Below are 19,466 nucleotides of genomic sequence, written 5' to 3'. Positions count from 1 at the left end.
GTAGTTGCAAGGCTTAAGTTATCCTTCCTCCACATCTGCACCCCGCCTACCAACCTGCCCCATTGTGCCCCCAGAAATCCACTAATGATCACTTGCAGGATCCTACAGCAGCCAAGGCTGAGCGCAAGCCGCGGAAGCTCTTTGCTGCCCCCTGCTGACCGTCAGAAGCCGCGCGGCGCCGGTGGTGGGAGCCTACGCGCCATCTCGGGCCATTCTGGGACGCCAGCCTCCAATTCCAGGACCTTATTTTGCACAGCGCTCTCTGGATACAGTTTTATTTTTTTTATAATAATTTTTTATTATGTTATGTTAGTCACCATACAGTACATCCCTAGTTTTTGATGTAAGTTCCATGATTCATTACCTGCGTATAACACCCAGTGCACCATGCAATATGTGCCCTCCTTAATACCCATCACCGGCCTATCCCAATGCCCCACCCCACTCCCCTCTGAGGACCTCAGTTTATTTCCCAGAGTCCACAGTCTCCGGTTGCAGTTTAGTTTAATGTAGCACTTGTCGAACTTGAATCAGAATCTCCAGAGGAGGGACCCTGGAATCTGCAACCTTAGTAAGTGTTTCAGTGGATTTTTATTATCAGGCATGTTTGGAGAAATTATGATACAACAGAGAGCCTGTGTGTGGGACCCATTCAGAAGGGCTTCGGGGCTCAGCTCTGCCCTCCACTACTGCCCTCCCACCACATCATCCATCCATTCACCTACCATCTCTCATCCATCCATTTCTGAGCATCTCTCCCCTTTCAGATATGTGGTCATTACTACTGCATCTGGGAGGGTTTTGTGGAGTTTGACTAAGGTCATGTCGGTCAAATAATGCTGGTCCCTTTCTCTTTTTATGNGAAGCTTAGGAAGAGAGGGAGGGGGAGAGGATCCTCCACCAGGACCCTATGCCTATTCTTTCCAGCTCTACGGAGATGTGATTGACAAATAAAAATTGCCTTTATTCAGGTGCACTAAGTGAGGCTCTGATATATGCGTACGCTGTGGAATGACCACCTCCATTAAGCTGATTAGATCACCATCACCTCCCACGGCTGCCTCTGCGTGTTTGCGTGAGGATGCCTGAGATCTGCTCTCTCCACACGCGCCAAGGACACAGCCTGTTATTACTCTGTGACGGCTGTCCCTCAGGGTCTGCTTTAAGGGTCCTCTGACCTGGGAGCAGGTGTGGCTTCTTAGAGTTCCTCCTTCCACCCCCCTTCTCTCCCCACCACCCTGGCCTCCCCATGGCCCAGAGCACGAAGGAGAGTTACTGCTTTGAGAAAGTGCCTTCACCTCCAGGGGTGCCATTGTCACCCTGAAATGAGAGTGGAATGGGAAAGGGGGGGCAAAAGCAGCAGTGCCTTTCATTTCTGAGACTCCCTCTCCCCACCCCTTGATGCCAATATCCGGGTTCACTCACCCTGGTCACAGGCTCTGAACCAGCCCCTGACACCTCCCCTCCCTCCCCTCTTCTACCCTTCCCTCCCCTCCTCTCCCCTTTCCCTTTGTTCCCACCTCCCCTCCCCTCCTCTCCCCCTTCCGCTACACTCTCCCTCCCCCCTCCTCTTACCCTCCTCTCTCCTTCCTTTCCTCCCTCCCTTCCCCCATATCTTCCTCTCTCTTTCCTCCTTCTCCCCCTACTTTCTCCCTTCCCCCTCCCCTTCCCCTCCTCTTCCTCTACTCTCTTCATCCCCCCTTCTTCTACTCTCTTCCTCCCCCTTCTCTTCCCCCTTCCCCCTATCCCCTCCCCTTCCTTCCTCCCTTCTGTCCCCTTCCTCTTACAGCATGATAAAGGGGCACAGTGTGACTTGTTTCTTCCTCAGAAAGGCTGGTTTGTGAGCTTGTCAGGCCCAGGTCACTGGATAGTCATCTCCCAGGAAATGATGGGGATATTTCTGAGATGGGCTCCAACCCCAAAGCCCTGCCCCTGTCCCTCTCCCTCCCCTGACCTGGGGCTCTGGGCAGGACAATGGCAAAGAACCCTCATGCCCTCCCCCCACATCTCACCCTTGGTCCCCTAAGCCTCCGCCACAGGGTACCCAGTCCCTCTCCTCACAGACCCAACTTCCAAGCAGTGTGGCCCCCACTGCTGCTTGTCAAAGTGACCTTAGGCGCCTAGAACCTTCTCCACGGTCCACCTTCAGAGCAGGCTCCGCCAGACAGAAACACATGGGCATCAGTTCCTAGTCTGTTTTCATTATGATTTATTGCAGTGGCCCTAACTGAGTTCTCATCCAGGGCCATCAGCTAATCCTGTTGTTGTTTTATTATTATTATTTTCTAAAAGGATTGCATAGCTTTTTATCTGCAAAATGAAAGTAGCTATAACTTCCTGAAAAGGTTTTAGATCAGGATTTAGTAAGTAAATTTTATACATATGTATACATACATGCATGACGGCACCCAGCTGCTAAGTGCCTATTATCTTAAGGGTCTACGATACATCTCTGTGTCCTAGAAGTCATTGACCCTGTCTTATAGGTGATCATGGGATAATTACTCACTAAACACACACACACAAAGCAGAAACTCCACTAGCTTTTGATTTGTGACAGTCTCAGGAAGTATCTGCTTTAGGGTGTTGTCTTCCCACACCTAGGGGCAGAAATCTGCAAACAGGAGGACAGAGGAGCCCTTCCTGGTCGGCAGTCCTCGGAGGTCCCACTGCAAACAGGCACAGCCCAGAGATGGAGGAGGAGGTCACTAACAATTATTGATTAGATTTTTAGTGAATGTTCCAGACAGACCTACAAATAAATTGGAGACTCGTCACCTTGTACCATCAGCTCCTGGCTGTGGTCACGGCTCTGACAGTAGCCACTGAATGACCACAGCAGGCTCTTTCATTTCTTTGGGCCTCAGTTTACCCATCTATAGAATGGGAGGGTGGAGAGAGGCTCAAGAGTTATGGTCCAGAGACAGAGCCACTGTCCCTATTTGGCTATTTGTCCCCTGAGACAAGGTGTCGGGTCCAGGAAATACCAGTAAGTCCATCCCATTGAGCATGCTTTCAATAGGCACAAATGTGTGACTATGGTTTGGTTAAATAATGCCAGTCTCCAACACCATGGTCCCCATTCCAGTTCATAGTGCATGGACTGTGAGTGGGGACCAGGATGCTTGAAAGACAGGGCAAATGGACCTGGCGTGGGGGGTATGAAGACGGGCCTCCTACACCCCTCCCCATGTTGAATGTCAGGATCTTCAATGAGAGGAATATGCTGGAAAAGTCCCAGGTCTGCCACTTGCCACCTCTGTGACTCTGAGCAAATCACAGAACCTCTCTGAGCTTGTTTGCTCACCTAAAAATTTCTCGGAGAGAATAGGAATGCTTCCATTTGGAGGTTGCTCTGAACATGGACATTTGGAAACAACTTAGGGAGTAGAGCCCGTGGCTTAACGGGAGAAAGAGGGGACCATTCTTTGAGAAGTACAGGGTTGCACATACAGTGGTTCATGAGCATAGACTGGATGTTAATTATTATTACTCTCTGATACTCGTGGGTCCATAGGAAAGTGGGTCTTACAAGACACTGGGGGTTTTGACTCTACGAGTTATAGAAAAGAATTCAAATTGGCTTTGAATTGGAACAGTGAGAGATTCTAAGACACCTGCTAGTGGTCCCAGGTCACACCCTCCCCACCCCCCACTCTCATTTCTCTTCTCCCACTTATTTCCAATCCGGTTCTCTCTCCTCTTTTGTTCTTCTCTCATCTTTGTCCCCTTTCCTCCCTTTCTTTTCTGTCTCCCTTTACAGTATAGCACCCTAGGGCCAGACATAGGAAGAAGAAATGAGAATGCTTCCTTTCTCTCAAGACCCTTCCTGTCCCATCAGGTCAAAGAGGGAATGACCCAGAGAGGAGGCGGCATGTGGTTACCCCCGGTGCTCGCCCACGCAGAATACCTTCTACCTCAGCCACAGCGAAGAACAAACTGTTACTGGAGTGACAGTATACACCCCCACACCCCAAATCAGACCCAGACATCCAGAATATAGCACCCATGCAGATTATACAAAACTTTATTTTTTTTCCTTAAACCATGTTTAAGGTTATGACTAGAACAGGATGCCCTGGCTTAGATTAGATTCTAAAAATTTGAAGATAGGAAACTGTCCTTTAAAAGATGTAAGTCATTTCTAGACCGAAAGAGTAGACCAAATTGAACATTTTTAGGGCAGACTAAAAACTTTGTTCTAGAAAATCTATGACATGGTAGTGCACATGTAGAGAATTTCTTATTCTCATGTCTTGGGGAAAAAAATTTTAATTCATCAAAGCAACCCAAATGAGTCCTGTGAGACAGAATGAGAAAGGATGTGTTCGGCTTAGTTATGGGAATTAATTGGATTAGTAATTGGATTTAGAAGAAGAATTTCTATAGACTTCATTGCTTCAATGGGAGAAATGCCACTTTTCCCTGCATGGGATTGGACTGTCATAGTCCTTACTTCGTGTGCTTATAGAGTCAGATAGCTTCTCACAAAAGCAATTGTGAGGTGTGATCTTGAGAGCCCCAGAGAAAAATCAGGACAATTAAGATTCGCCTCACGCTGGAGAAAGAAATAGGAAAACAACAGAGCAGAACTGCCTGGAGCCTCTTCCCACTGAGCACCAGAGCAGCTGGTCAGTTGGTGTCTAAAGCCATAAATCAAGGCATTTTTAATTTTTAATTATGCTCCAGACGTAACCTTAAACCTAACCCAACAAATGAGAGACACGATAGACTCCAAATCTCTTAACATAGAACTCGGTGCTCATAACTGCCTGACCCCAAACAATCTTCCCATCTTGATTTCCCATCTCAGCCAGAATAGGTTTGAAATTGCCCCAGTTAGCACCATGACCCCTCAACAGTAGTATATTTCCTATTGGATCTGCGGGAAATGACCATCACTTCTATTCCAGTTTCTCCTGGTCATTCAAAGTTTATGTTAAACGGATATCTCTGGGAAGTTTCATCGGACTCACCTGCTCTATGGAATGCATACTTCCTCCTGTTTCTGCATTTCACATACTTTTGTCAAAGCACATCACACTTTGGAAAACAGTACAGCATGGAATGAGGCAGATGAGTGAAACAGTTATTAGAACCCACTCTAGAGCAAAAGTGCTCACATTAAAATCTAGATTTCACAACTGGCTAGCAAAGTGATTTTGAGCAATTTACTTAATCTCTTTAAACCTCAATTACCTCTTCATAAACATGCAGATAATCATAATAGTTGCTCCAAGAGTTAATCTCTTTAAACCTCAATTACCTCTTCATAAACATGCAGATAATCATAATAGTTGCTCCAAGAGTTGTGAAGACTAAATACAGCAAAGCGTATAAATATCTAAGCACAATACCTTGCACAGGAGCTATGCTCCATACCTATCCACTATCACCATCAACATCACCATGATCATTATCAAGAGATCGTCATTCCCACAGCAGCAGTAGCAGCAGCACCATCACCACCACGAACAATATCATATCACATTACTCATCATCCCCATTGCCATCAACATCATCATCACCATACCATCACCATCAATACTATTGTCATCATCATCAACACCATTGTCATCCCCGTTGACACCACCACCACCATCATTATCATCAATATCATCCCCATCCTCACCAACACCATTAACACCACCATTAACACCATTATCATCATCACCATCAACACCATCATCATCAATATCATCCCCATCCTCACCATCCCCATCATCATCACCATCATCCCCATCATCATCACCATCATCCCCATCATCATCACCATCATCAACACCATCATCATCACCATCATCCCCATCATCATCTCCATCATACCCATCATCAACACCATCATCACCATCATCATCAGCACCATCATCACCATCATCAACACCCTCATCATCACCATCATCCCCATCATCAACACCATCATCACCATCATCAGCACCATCATCATCAATATCATCCCCATCCTCACCATCCCCATCATCAACACCATCATCACCATCATCAGCACCATCATCATCAATATCATCCCCATCATCAACACCATTATCACCACCATTAACACCATCCACACCATCATCCTTCCCATGATGGCCATCATCCCCATTGGCATCATCATTGTCATCATCATCATCATCATCAAGATCAACATCGCTGTTGTTATCATCTGTGCTCCCAGGTCTAGGCCAGTTCTTAGATTTAGGAACTCCTTGAAACACATTTATGTTTCATTCATCTTTATGTCTAGCAATAACAGAAAAAGTCCAGCCTGATAGACAAAAAAGTTATCTCATTTTGGGGAATGCAGAAGCTACTATAATTTTATTCCATTTTACAGATGAACAAATTGGGGCCAGAGGGTGAAGTGACTTCCCTGAGGTCCACAACTTACTTACAGCAGAGCTGGGCCCAGTAGGCAGGCTCTTCTCAACACGCCACGTTTCCCCTTCAGGCAGTGGCTTAAGAAAACAACAGGAAGTGAGAAAGCCTAGAACCCTAAAGATTCCAGGAAGAAAAAATTTTTGACAACTGGGTTTCAACATTTCAGTGATAATTGGCTACAATAAAATCAAGGTTTTATCTCCAGCAGAGAAATGAAATATACCAACAGACAGTGGCCAGATCACACATCACAACAGAACTCTGTCCCACAGCCTCGCAGCACCCAGCTAGGAAACCAAACCCCCATCTCCATGGCAATCCTTCCACGATAGTCAGGACATGGGCAACAATTGCCAGCTCCTCTACTTTTTTGCCCTTACTTCTATCTCAAGACCAACCAAACATGCATCTAACCCAAACACACAAAAGGCCCATTTCTAGTTAACCTGCCAGCTTCCCCATGGCCAATGAAGACACTCCTCTGCCTGCCTGTGAGTCTGCTAAACAGAAGTGATAGTGGCCGAACCTTTTGCTATAGCAAGTTCTGGATTGATAGCCTCTGTTGGTTCTCATTAGGGTATTCTTTGTTATTTTTTTGCATATTTGAGATGAGTAGTAACACTGTAAGAGGGCCAAACTAACAAGAAGATTAACGTGAGAGGTAATGTAACAGAAATGGCAGGAATTCACCTAATTCTCTCCTGCCCACCCAGCCTGTCACTCCCAGGGCTCAGCCCCTCCAGCCAAAACCACCACAAAGGTTACTACTGGCCTCCCTGCCTCTGGTCCTTGGGGCAGTAGTGATGGGGTGGGGGGGGGACCTTAACTAGGTGGTGAGGGAAAACCTACATAAATTCATAGGTTGAACACATCTTGTTTTCTATGGTAGCAAGTAGCCACACGTAACTGTAGACACGTGGAGTGTTGCTTGTAGGAAGTGAAATGTGCTGTGACACATGCACCAGATTTTAAAGACTTAATTTAAAAAATATAAAATATCTCATTAATAATTTTATAATTACATGCTTAAAAAGTTTTCATAACATAGATCATCAAAATTTATTTCAATTTCCCCTACTCTCTTAATGCGGCTACAAGAAGATGAAAAATTACTCTATGGCTCACAATAATGTGTTTCTATCAGACAAGATGGTCTAGACCACAGTGAGTGGAAATTCTGAACTTCTCAGCTGGCCATCCAGACTCACCATTCCGTGGGGTGAAGGAACCCAGGAGCAATTCTACCTGTTCAACTTCTAATCACTCCATGTTCTCCAGACTTGAATCAGATCTCAGGCCCCGGACCTTGGCCTGTACCAGTGGTTCTCACAGATTCGTTCCGGGATCAGCAGCTCCTAGAACATTTCAGGATTGCAAAGGCTGGGACACTGTCTCAGAGCTACTGAGTCTGCAACCCTGTGAACGGGCCTTCCAGGTGACTGTGATTCCCGCACAAGGGCTCTGTCTGAAACATGCTGGGGCAGACGTTGATGTCACCTGGCCATTAGTAACCACCCTTCACCCGCTTTATGCTTGCTAACAGAAACCCAGAGGTCTCTCAGGTGGTAAGGACCTCAGTTTGGGGGAGGCACCTCTCCCATCTCAGGGGATGGGTTAGCTGAGTTTAGGCCAATCTTGGAAATCTTATTCTTGATCCGATGCTGACTTTTCTCACCTGCTTTGAAGCTAAAACTAATGGTGGCCTGTTATCAGGATTCTGGTCGGGGGTACAAGGCAGCCTATGATGTCTCTTCTGTGATAGCTTTTTCTCTTTGGTGAATGCAAAGCCCCCCTTTTTTTGTCTGACCTTTTCTTTCCTTCTTGAGAAGCTTTTACATGAAAGCAGGTGCTCTAAGCGGCACTGGCCTCCTTACAATGTGAAGGAAAAGGCCAAGTGGACCACAGAGGCTGACCCAGAGCCCTGGGACAGCCCAGCTTCTGCACCAAGCCTGGTACTGCCCATCACCTGTGCCCTTCTGCTGGCTAAGGGAATGACACGTCCTCTTCTCAAGCCCTTGTTCCTGGGATGTTCTGTTACTAGCAGCTGAGCACATCCAAAGTTATATAAACCTCAGGCCTTCTCCATCTATTGAAATTCTAACCACCTGTCAAGGCCCACGCCAATTTCACACTTTAGCTTTCCGTGAGACCACACTATAGCTCCTTCACTGATGATGTTGAACTTTACCGGAGCCTGTGATCCCAGAGAACAGAGACAGTTAAAGAACAGATGCCCTCCATCCCTCTGTACCCACTTCCACACCATTTGTGTTCCAGGAACCAGCTCACCGCAAGAAACCACTTCCCCATATGAATTAGATAAGACTCACGATGCCCAGTTTACCTGTGACAAAATCAGACACAGACCCTCCAAGTTCCCATTACTTGCCCCATAAGTGATGCTTGACATGTGTGTTCCCCCAATCATAAAAACTGAACTTTCTGTCCTTCCCAGACCCTGAATTTGACCCACCCTCAGCCCGAGCCTCCCTTAAGGGCCCTCTTGGGAAGGCTGGCCTCAAAGGAAAACTTCCCCACACTGGTGCCTTCTAGACTTCTTTGTTTCTCCCTAAAAAAAACAAAACAAAACAAAAATTTTTTTTTTGTCTAATCCTTGAGAGGCTCCCAGGTTTCATGGCTCTCCACATTGCAACACTTCCCTCCCACCCCTTGCAATAATCCTTTGGAATAGCCTCTCCTTACGTAAGTTGGGATTGTTATGTGGTTTTTTTTTTTTTTTAGATTTTATTTATTTATTTGACAGAGAGAGACAGCCAGCGAGAGGGAACACAAGCAGGGGGAGTGGGAGAGGAAGAAGCAGGCTCCCAGTGGAAGAGCCCGATGTGGGGCTTGATCCCAGAACGCAGGCATCACACCCTGAGCCAAAGGCAGATGCTTAACGACTGAGCCACCCAGTTGCCCCATTATGTGTTGTTTTAATCTGATACGACCCTCACCCCCCCACACACATGTACATACTGCCATAGTGAGCCTCTGAGATGGCCTCATGGCCCCCACTTCCCGGTACACGCACCCTTGTGTCATCTCCCGTCTCGAGTATGGGTCGGACCTAATGATGTACTTCCAGTGAGAGGAATACAGTAGAAACGCTGGCGTGTCTGAGACTAGCTTATACAAAGACTGCAGCTTTCATGTGGGGTGCTCGCACTTGGTCTCTCAGAGTACTCACTTCAGGGGAGCCCGCTGCCACGCCCTGAGAACACTGTGAAGTGTCCTGCCTACAGCCCTGTGATGAACTTGGAAGGGACCCCCACCCATCACCTCATGATATGGCAGCCAGGGTCTTGAGGACTCCTTCCTGGGACACCCTGAGCCAGAGCCCCCCAACCAAGCCGCACGGAGGCTCCCAGCCCTCAGAGATAGGAGGGATTGCTTCTTTTTCTCTTTTCCTCAGAGACAAAGCAGGCTGTAATTCCCTTATTCTCTGCTGTTTGGAACCTTCTATGCAACCATTCTTTGCTCTTATTTAAAAATAAATATCTAAATATATTTTCATTAAACTTCAGTTATTATTATTTCCATGTTAATTTCTATCGTCCTAAAAACATTTGTACACGTTAACTTCTCACCAAATACCCTTCCCCCACTTCTGAATTCATTGTTTTTCATTTACTTTTATTTTTAAACCTAAATTATAGTGCAAAGCCTCCTAAATGCTCTCCTGTATCTTGTACTGTTCCGTAGAAATAGCTTAATTGAAATGGGCAGTTTTTATATATATTCCTGATTTTGCTGGCCCTCCTTCTTAGCTTTGGTGGTCTTCATTTCTTTACTGTTTGTTTCTTAATGAGAAGTTTGCTTTCCTAAAGAGGAGATCATTTCGATCTAGTCTAGCTCGTTCTATGGAACTTTACAGTACCTGTGGTCTCTTCTAAGAAGTCAGCAAACGGATTTATCCTCTTGTAGCAGGAATCTGTTCATATGAGTTGTTTTCTGTTGCTGAGGCGTCTTTAAGCCCTTGATACAGTGTGCCATTTTCAGCTTGCTGCTTGTCTTCATAATGGCCATACTTTTTAGATTATAGCTACGTTTCCTCTCATTTGATATTTGTACTAACCCCAGGAGGAAAATAAGAAGACAGTTTCATCCTTCCTAGCTTTCAGAGGATGGAATGGGGGCTCAGAGCAACGAAGTAACAGATGTGAAGTCCCAGGGCCACTAAGAGGGAGGGGTCCAGGCATTTCTACAAACCCTCTCTTCTGCCCCCTTAGCACTCAGGGATTTTCATGCCCGTACCCCTGGGAAACTGAGTCATGCACATTTTCATTCCTTCCCCGGTGGTTTTTAGATTTGTTTTTCTGGCTCATTTGCGGGGGTGGGGGGTGGATTTCTCTTATTTCCTCTCGGCTTCTGCTTCTCGCTTCTCCTCCCTTGACCCCTCCCCATCCCCTTGAACTTGAGGTTCAAGTCCCCTTAGGGGCATCCAGCCTTTCTCTTGGGTGGTGTGGCTAGCACAGATCCCCAGGCCCTGGCCCAGCTCCTGCCCCTTCTGCTGGTCTTTTCTCCTCTCTCCGCCTTATTAGGCCCCCACATGACTAAGGAAGATGCAAGGTCAGAGAATATGCGGGTAGCACTTTTATTCGGGGGCACCGGGGCGGTGTGTACAGGAGTTGAACTTGCCTTTCAAAGGTGCTTTTGGTGGCCCAGGTGGCATTTCCTCTGACCCTCTGATGTCACCCACACCTGTAGAGATTTGTGAAGAGCCACAGGTCTGCAGCACCTGCTTTGAGTCCTTTCCTTGTCTGCCTTAGGGCCTCCTCTGAAGCCCTGGGAATTTGCTCAGTGTCTCTACAAAAGTGCTGTCAGGAAGTGTCTGGTGCTTGTCTTTTTATCTTTGATTTTTAAGTGTCCTTTTGTATTGTGGGTTTAAGACATTTATCAGGTATGCGTTGCAAGAATTTTTTCCCAGTCTGTAGCTTACCTATGAATTTACTTAAAGATGCATTTGATGGTCATACTGAAACAATTGGTTGGGGTCCAGTTTTTCTCTTTCTTTTCTTTTAGGAGTAGTACTTTTGTGTCCCAAGAATTCTTTGCCCACATGGTCTCATATACATCATATATATATATATATATATATATGACTTTTATGGCGCTAGGTTTCAAAATTTAGTGTGTGATTCATTTAAAATTTACGCAAAATAAACTAGTGTGCCTACATGATTGAGGTAGAGATTGAGAGTTTTTGAATGTGGATATCATGTTTTAGGTTGACCTCGCTAAATCCATTTCTCAGTTCTACTTTTCTTTATTAGATTTCTTAATATTTTTCTATTTCTAAAGTCATGTCAGCGAGAATGCAGAAAATTTGAATTCCTCCTTTGTAAGGTGTATGTCTTCTCCCCGCCCCATGCCTATCGCTGCAAGCCTTCTGGCTCAGGGTTGCATGTAAGTGGTGAGAGAAGGCTTCTTTGCCTGGAACCCAGTGTTAGGAGGGAATCATTCAATATTTTAAAGTTAAGTATGATGATGGCTGTAGATTTTCGTAGATGCCCATTATCAGATTGACTGTGTTACCTTCTATTTCTGTTTAATGTGAATTATGATCATAAATAGTTATTAAATTCTATCAAATAATTTTTAACCTTCCATTAAGATAGTCATATGATTTTTCTTATTTTTCATTGAGGTATAGTTGATTGACACTCTGAATTTGGTGAATTACATTGGACAATTCTCAAATGCTGAACCCACCTTACCTTCCTGAGATAGAGCTCACTTGGTCACGTCGAGAGATCACTCAATGATCTACAGCTTGGCCACCAGCCTTTCCAGTCCCTTTGTTTTATCAGCCTGGTTTGGGGGAGAGGCATCTCCATCCTGCTTTTTCCTCCAAGTTTCAACCACCTGCTACCCAAGCTCAGTGAAGCCCCTCGTGTGCCCGGGGGTAATCTCTCTCACTCTCCTGCCCTGCCTCCATCCAAACACAAGCATTTGCACTTGGGAAAGTCTCCATCCAGCTTGGAAGACCTCTCTTATCTCTCCCCCCAGCTTTCCACCATAGGCACTTGGTGAGGGTCCTGTGGCAACACGGCGACAGGTGGCTACGGCGAGCTTTGTGATGGGGCACCAAGGAATTCCAGTCCATCATATGAGCTCACATGTGGCCATTAAATGTCTATCAAAACATGTTCCTTCTTGTCATCACATTCAATCTTCCTTCTGCCCCCAGGGATGAAACCGGGAAAAGTCCATCATTTCCAGCATTTTATTTTTCTGCCCGTATAGATGTGTGACTTTTTACAAAGTTATGATCATTTATTTTATTCAGCTTGTTCTTGTTTTGGGGGTGGTGGACACAGTCTCTTGAGACTTTCTACATCCTAAATGAAAGGAATGATCACATCCTTATCTTCCTTTTTTACTTCCCTTAAATCCAGAAATAGTGTGTCCCTGTATTTAATCAATAGCTTAGAAAGTTCATCTTGGTTATACTTGCAGATATTTAGAAAATGAATAGTCTGGATTTGTCATGTGACACTTATCGTATTGAGTCATCAAGAGAAACATGGATTAGTAGAAATGAATAGAACCCTAGAAGCCAGCAAGACATACCACCCCCCTCATATTTTAAAGTATAGAAAACTGGCCCAAAAGGAACAGAGGACCAGCCCAAGGTTAGTTACAGAGTCAGGATTCTGACTTACCATACATTTATCTTTCCACTTTTGAAGTGCCTGCCTCTTGGAGTTTCAGTTCCCTCCCCAGTAAAATAAGGGGGTTGGATTAGATTAAAGGCTGGTCCCTCTCAGCACCATGATTCTATTTTTTCCTTTCATCCTGCCTGCCGGAGCTTTCAAGAATGTCAAGGACACGATCCATGTTACATCATCGGAGGACTTTTCTATTTATGCGTAAAGGTTTGTCAGACGGTGTCTGGATCACAATTCCGGGAGAAAGAATAGCTTAGTGTTAAAAAAGAAATAATAACCACAATGAAACAATTTTTAAATTTATTCTCACAGAGTCCAAATGTACTCATGTAAAATATTTATTAGGCATTGTCCAGGATAATAAAAACATCACAATTTCCTTATTCTTCCATTCCCAGAGACAACCACCGTAAAGGGTTTAATAGACAGTTCTCACAATATATAGGGGCTCACATTAGATCTATGCTTTTATCCCTCACACAGGTATTTGTTGATTTCCTAGTGGGTGCTAGAATATTCTGCCAGATACCAGGGTACAGCAATAACAAGGCAGACACGTATCTCTACTCTCACGGACTTTACACGTCAGGGATGGAAGGAGACAAGAAGTAAACAGAGGAATGAAAGTGGCCCACAAGCAGAGATGGTAGAGTGACTGGGAAGAGGGCTGCCCTGGAGAGGATGGATGATCAGAGCGTGTCTCTTTCACAAACAGAGGTCCAAAACGGAGACACAAAAGAATCTGACATTGTAATACATGAGGTTGGAGTGAGCTGGAGCCAAAATGCAAAGGCCCAGAAGAGGATCCAGCTTAGTGCATTGGGCCTCTGGGAGCGTAGCTGGAGCGTGCAGAGAGGGGAGAGTGGAATGAGATGCAGTGGAGAACCGGCTTCCACGCCGCACAGAGCCTCGGCAAGGGAACGTGGGGCATAGGCTGAGGGCAGTGCACAGTTGCCAGGAGGTTTTAAGCAAAGACTTCAGAGCCTAATTCATAATTTAGAATTGGATAAACAGAGACACACATGTATAATGCATGCTTATTCTAAAACAGATATATATTTGTACATATATGCACATTCTTATTGAGGAGATAGTCCCTCGTTGTTCAAGAAAGATGGGATTTTTCTGTGTATACTCTCTGACATGTCCCAAACATCTTCACTTGTCAGCTTCTAGAGATCACACACAGTTCTTTCTGACAGCATTGCTCACATTTTAATCATCTCCTCTTCCAGGGGACTTCGTGTTGAAGAGACAGACACGTCATCCCAGGAGCCAGGATGCCTGGGCTCCCGACTGGCTTCTTCCATGAACTCTCTGTCTCATCATAGGTAAGTCCTTTCCATTCTCTGTGCCTCTGTCTCCACATCTCAGAGTCCTTTGGCTTTCAGGGCCTGTAACTTTAAGTAAGAATCTGACATAACCAAGAGGACTGTGAGGCGGAAAAATTCAGCTTTGACCGCTCCTGAGACCTGAAATGCTGCCAAGTCTTTTTCCCAGCAGACAAAATTGAAACAATTAATGTAATGAGAATACTGATTTCAGAGACGGCATCTTCAACAAAATAAGGAGAATAACCAAATAAAACTCTAGTTATAGATTCAAAGAAGCAAGGAGGTAATTTGGGTCAATTCCCATTTGAGGATTTGATGGTCTTCAACATCGCCACCTAGTGGTCATCTGGCTTTGGCTCACCGATGTCCCTTGGAGGAAACCCACCCGCTGAAAGAAATGGGCCTTTTCGCCTGGCAGGCTCGAGATCAGCCCCCCACCACGTTCAAGAAGATTTGTTTGTTCTAGGTGCTGACATACCCATAACTTCTGATGGGAACTGCTGAGGCTGGAATCCCTGCACTGGGGTGTTCATGGTCTTTACAGTGTGTCCCCTGCCCCTGAGTCCCAGCAAGAGACAAAGAGAAGGCCCTTCCCGGGGACTGTCGGGCTCAGGCTGGTCATAGGCCAGCGGTGCTCACTGGGGAAGCGCACTGCACACAGGGTGATGGCGACTAGTTGAAACAGGTTCCTTCTTTGGGAATTCAGCATGGCCATATAAAGAGACCATGAGTGTAGGGGCCCCAGATCCCCTGCCAGGATGGAGGGTTTGCCCTTCTAATACCAGTCACCTTGTCACTGAGACCTGGGGTGAGTTTACGATCCCTCCCTAAGCTAACTCAGGTCCTGAGCATGCTGGGCCCTGGAAGTCTACACATCTTCCACCCTCCTGGGTGGGTTTGTTCCACAACTTCTTGGGGTCACCTTATTTCACAATGTACATCTGATAATATCTCCCACCCTGACTCCTGCTTAAAACCTTTCATTTGGGTTTTCAGTGATTCTAAAACACAGAACAAAGTTTCTCCTCTGGTCTATAAAGACCTAGGCGAGGCTCACTCTCAGGTCTTCTTGACCTATGTTGCTTCCTTCTAGAAGCTAAATGCTCTGGTCCACCCCCCAGTTCCTAATACCACCCTCACCTGTCACCAGCTCCTCGTGTGTCCTATTCTGCCAGTGGGCACGTTTGGTGAACCCACGAGTACAGACACCAGATCTGCTTTTGCTCACTGTTGCCTTCAGTTCCCGGCACAGAAGAGTGGACAAGAAACGAATGAATGAATGAATGAATGAATGAATGAATAGATACATGTTTTTCTACCATTAGCTGAAGGTTAATTCTTGCCAGCTCTAAAATTAACCCATCCCAGAAGCCAGCCAATGATATGAAATCCCTAGAACCATGAAATCAGATTCGGACAGTTTTCTAGATGTTGCATGCTATCAGAAAGCATGGGAGGGGAATATCTCTTTAGTGCATAAGAGCAGGCTCTCCTGCTCAGTGATGCCTTGAGAACGGGCAAATCATGGAATTAGTATTATCTGTTGTGCTGGGTTGAAGGAGAGACTGTAGCTGACCCATTTCTCTAGAGTTTAAGAAATGATTTCAGGGGCAGGGAGTGGGTTTTATAAGATGCTTTGCTGGAGTACCTGGGTGGCTCAGTCGGTTTAAGCAACCGACTCTTGGTTTTGGCTCAGATCATGACCTCGGAGTCCTGGGATCAAGCCCCGTCTCGGGCTCCCAGCTCATAAGAAAGTCTGCTTGGGACTCTCCCTCTGCCCCTCTCCCCCTGTAATCTTTAAAAAATGCATCGCCAAGGCTCTGAAGTCCATATATGTATAATTTTACATATTGCTTTATTTTGAAGTGCCAGCCTCTGCTCCTCCCAGAGTGGCTCTCACCACCTCCCCAGAGAGATGAAGGTCAGACTGAGAGGCAGGTGGCATTACAGGCACAATCACTGAACTCTGCACTTGAAATCCTGAGCGGGAGCTCCACCACGTGGGAGCGTAGACCTCAAAATCTAGACACGCGTTCGCAGTGTATGTGTCCTCTTCCACACCGTGTGAGGGTGCAGAGTTGGAAACTGGATGGTCGCCAGCTCAGCATTTGATCGGCAGCTTTTCCAGATCCCAGTGGGCAGCACGGTGGCAGAGCGCTCAGACCCTGGCGTCATGGGAGCTTGGGACCCTGACTCCGCCCCATGCTAAGGTGTGGCCTGAGGCTTTGCACTTCAACTCCAAACCTGCTCCCTGATCTGTGAAACGGACCACCGAGCGCTGCGGACATGCCTGGGGGGGAGTCGGCCTACTGCTCAGGTCATGATCCCGGGGTCCTGGGATGGAGTCCTGCATCGGTCTCCCTGCTCAGTGGGGAGTCTGCTTCCCCCCCGCCCCGCTCCAACTCTCGCGCTCTCGCTCTGTCTCTCTCAAAAATAAATAAATAAAATCTCTAAAAGAAATACAATGAGGAAGAAGCAGTGGGAACACTACTCAGTATGCAGCAAGTGTCCAATGAATCTGCACTGTTATTTCTCTCCATGTGGTCAAAATCCACCTCAATGTCTTGTTACCCCACTCAGGAGTTCCAGATCCGCCTCCGTGGAGAAGGGGCACCGCTGAAGTCCCACAGGAGGCAACAGCCAAAGGCAGAAGGAGCCGGGCACGGGGGCCTCACAGGGCAGGAGCATAAGTCTTGCCAGCACAGGAAAGGGCTCTGCAATTTGCTGCCGCTGCTTCTCTGTAGACGGAAGGGAGCATCAGGAAGAGCCAGACCCGATTCCATGTCATCCAGGCAGAAAGTTCAAGGCCCCCTGCCCCTCCCTTAGGCTCAGTGGGCACCCCACTCTCAGCGGAAGCAAGAATGGGCGGTTGCAGAGCTTGCTCCCACGAATTGAAGTCAGATAAAGAAAGAATATTTTGTGAGCCTGGAAAAGCAGGTCCTCTGTGTCCCCGGAATTGCCGAATATTAGAGATGGAGGTGGTCTTAAAGAGATTCTTGCACTTTCCTGACGCCAGAGAGGGAGAGTACCTCCCCCACGGGAAACTGGAGGATTGGAGGGAGTGCAATGCGCTTGTCTTGGCCACGAGTTCAGTAATTTCCACTTTGCCTCTGCTCAGATCATGCGTATGGCAGCTCTTTCTGAGAACGGAATCCTAGGGGAAGACTGCAGAAGGCCTGCAGCCAGAAGGCTCCTCGGTGCTGCCTGTATGGCCCCTGGGGGCGGCAGGTGTCGGCGAAACGGCTGTATGCCGGCCTCTCCCCTCCCTCACTTCGGGGACTCGCTTTACCTCTCCTGCCCTCCGCGTCCTCATCTGTAAATCAAGAAAGATGGACAGGACATTCTGAAGGACCCCACTGAATCTGAAGTCCCTGTGGTCCACCTTCCCTCGTCAGAGACCAAGCCCACCTACCATGCACGAAAGGATCATTATCTCTGATTCATCTCTGCAAAACTGAGATCCAGGGGGGAGAAATGATTCGAAAGATGACTTGGAGTGCCTTCTGGGTGGCAAGGAGGGAGAGGGACCCCACCTGCCCCTCTGGGTCTGGTCTCTGCACCACAGGCCCTACCCCACCCACCCAGGTCCAAGGACACTACTGAGAAGAGCAGGAAGTCATGACCTAATGCAAAAGATGATCTAGCTGTAGCTCACGGGACCTTTGAGCTGCCTTTCCAACGCTGTTCGCTCAGCCCTCCCAGAGGCTCTGCCCTCGGCACCGGAGAGCCACACTTCGCTCTCTCTGACCCCCTTGCCCCCAGACCTCTGGGTTTCCTGGCCAGCCCTCACCCCCATCTGCTTTCAGCCCCACTGACTCAAGACCCTGCCCTGTGACATCTTGTTCTTTTTCATGGTTTCCTCTTCCGAGTGGCGGGCTGTGTCTCCAGATTCTTTCCCCTGATGGTCTCCGTTCGCACCTATCCCTGCACGTCCTCAGGTTCCACAGCCCGTGTCCGGGCCACAGCAAACTCAAATCCATCAGTATCTTCTCTGCTAGACCTTCTCTCAGCTCCCATGTTTACTGGAGGGTGTAGAACCCTCGGGGCCAGAAAGCTGAGTCGCTAATGTTCCTCAGCTCCTGACAGCCCAGCATCGTCACCGTGAATCTATGTCAGCTCATTCTCCCTCTCTCTGTCTCCCTCTCTGTCTCCCTCTCTGCCTCTCTCCATTTCTCTCTCTGTCTCCCTCTCTGTCTTTCCCTCTCTCTCTGTTCCTGTTTCTCTTTCTCTTCCTCATTCTGTTTTCGTTCCTTTCCCTCTCTGCCTCAGTGACGTCCCTTGCCTCCCAGATGGGTAACTGCTACAATGTGGGTACCCTTGGGAAACGTGTAACACTGTTTTCTGTGCCTGTATCTTAATTGTATGCTGGTGATACTGTGCTGATATTTCATTCTGAGATAAAGCCATGTGGTTTGTTCCTTCTGACTGCTTCCTGTCCCATAGTGCACTCCCACGTTTTACCTGTGACCCCACTGGCAGGCACCTGGGCTTTCTTTCTAACACCTGCTGTACAAACAGAGCGGAAATGAGCCACCTTGTATTTGCTCCCTGTGCAGCGACTTCTCTGCGGGGTCAATAGCTGTGCACCTGTCATCTTGCCTGTGCTGCCTGTCCACCCCTGGTACAGAGAAAGCAGCGTGCTTGCTGCGCCACCCGCGTCCCTGCCTCCCCATTGCCCACGTCCCCTCCAACATTCTGATCGGAAGTTCCTTGTCATGTGGGTCAGGGTAAACATTGTACCTCTAATTTTTTATATTAGCATTTTTTAATTATTAAGTTTGGACATTTGTAATAAACACGTTAGTGCGTTAGGGTTCCGCATCTCTCAAGACGCTCCTTACAGCCTCGGCTTGTATTTCTACTCCGTTGAGCCCTTTTATTTTTTTACATTCAGGAATCCTCTTTTTTATTACCGATATAAATCATGTATCTGTTTCAGAATACACTGAACTGTATTGCTTGCAACACGCAGTAGGAGTTGCAAGCAAGAACACGGCCATTGCTAGAGACACAATGGCATCTAATAGGAATGAGTGTGAGCTTCTGACCCAGAGCTTAATACCCACAGGTTTACTGCAAG

The sequence above is a fragment of the Ailuropoda melanoleuca genome, chromosome 9, assembly GCF_002007445.2.
Source record: "Ailuropoda melanoleuca isolate Jingjing chromosome 9, ASM200744v2, whole genome shotgun sequence".
Taxonomy (NCBI): domain Eukaryota; kingdom Metazoa; phylum Chordata; class Mammalia; order Carnivora; family Ursidae; genus Ailuropoda; species Ailuropoda melanoleuca.
Note: the sequence above shows the minus strand (reverse complement) of the source record.